Source organism: Atta colombica, unplaced genomic scaffold (assembly GCF_001594045.1).
Source record: "Atta colombica isolate Treedump-2 unplaced genomic scaffold, Acol1.0 scaffold140, whole genome shotgun sequence".
NCBI lineage: Eukaryota > Metazoa > Arthropoda > Insecta > Hymenoptera > Formicidae > Atta > Atta colombica.
This window is the reverse complement of record NW_017259229.1, coordinates 987843-989489: the sequence shown is the minus strand read 5'-3', so window position 1 is coordinate 989489 and position 1647 is coordinate 987843. Positions and strand designations below refer to the sequence as shown.

At 27.0% G+C, this 1647-nt stretch overlaps 1 long non-coding RNA gene across 1 annotated transcript in view; it reads right to left on the bottom strand.

The window, feature by feature from the left end:
• Positions 1 to 932: 932 nt before the first annotated feature.
• The window catches only part of LOC108684835, a 1420-nt gene continuing 705 nt past the window's right edge, over positions 933 to 1647 (bottom strand). The window contains exons 3-4 of the long non-coding RNA XR_001931652.1: positions 1260 to 1564; positions 933 to 1098 (exon numbers count right to left, since the gene is read on the bottom strand). This is a non-coding gene — a long non-coding RNA (uncharacterized LOC108684835). The remainder of the gene's footprint in view (positions 1099 to 1259; positions 1565 to 1647) is intronic.

Sequence of the window (1647 nt, the reverse complement as noted above, 5' to 3'; positions counted from 1 at the left end):
TATACAGGTATGCAAACATAATAATAGAACAATCTATGACATTTTTATATTTTTGATAATACTTTAAATTGTAACACATACGATCTCTAATACTCTAATTTAAAACATGATATAAATATATTTAACTACGACAAGAAAGGATAAGCTTTTGCAAATACCAGTTTTATTATTACCTCGGCTATACTTCTTGTGTTTTATACTGCCTAGAATCATCTTACCTTATTGCAACGAAAAATAATTTTGCACGCAGTCGTTAGATCTAGATAATTTAACGAGCTTCTGTTATCTGATACAAGTGGGATGTTCTTGGATATCCTTATGCGAGATGACTTGCTATTTTGAAAAATATTATAATTAATATCATAAAAATCTAGCTTATAATAAATTTAAACATTTTATGCAGAAAAATAAGATTTCATTTAATTAATCAATATAAATAAACTTAAATAAAAAAAAATGATTACTGTTAATAATTTTTGAGAATAACAATCTGTGTATTTCTAATATTTTGCAATATTTATAAAAATTATTATTATATATGTTACATAAAATATATATTTATGAAGATTGTGAATTATAAGTTATTCAATCTTTCAAAGAAGGAAAGAATGATTTTGTTGAAGTATCTAAAAATTTAATTACATGTGTAGCCAGGATTTTAAATAAGGAGAATCTATATTGCATCTATATTATTTTATATTATTTATTTTTGAGTAATTAGTTGGCAAATAAATCATAAAAGGCACACATATTCAATTAACAACTTTATTTTTCTGTTAAAAATTATAAATTGTATTATAAATCTTCGTATATATATATACATATATAGATTTCGTATATATATATATATAGATCGCATATATAAATATATAGATTTTTTAAGAATGGTTTTCTTTCTTTTGTGACTTGTGAGATATGTTCATGTTGCATGCTTCACATTCAGAGAAAATTTTATATTTAACCCAGTACTGGCTGACAGAACATTGGCTGTTATTTGATAGCCAGTGAAACTTCAACAGTGATTGACAGAACCTTGGCCGTCAATTGAAAGTCATAAAATTCGCTAAATATTGGTTTGTTTATTATTGTTGGAGTCTCCTGTATGGGAATAAAAAAAAATATTCTTAAATCAGTACATTCATTTCGTTTTCTTAGAACAAAATGTTTATTAATTTGATTTTGATGATTGACAAAAAATAAAAAAATTGAGAGGCAACATCACACGGTGTTCCTAAGCGGTATCCCATCCAAGTACTAACCGTGCTCAACGTTGCTTGACTTCAGTGATCAGACGAGAACTGGTAGTTTCAACGTGATTTGGACGTTGTCCGATTGTCACATTTCTTAAGAATGATTTTCTTACTCCTGTGACTTGTGAGATTGGTTCATGTTGCATGCTTCAAATTCAGAGAAAATTTTATATTTAGCCCAGTACTGGCTGACAAAACATTGGCTATTATTTGATAGCCACTGAAACTTGAATAGGGATTGATAGAACCTTGGCCGTCAATTGACAGTCATAAAATTCGATAAATATTGGTTAGTTTATTATTGTTGGCGTCTCCTGTATGGGAATAAAAAAATATTCTTATATCAGTTACATTCATTTCGTTTTTTTAGAATAAAATGGTTGTTAATTTGATTTTG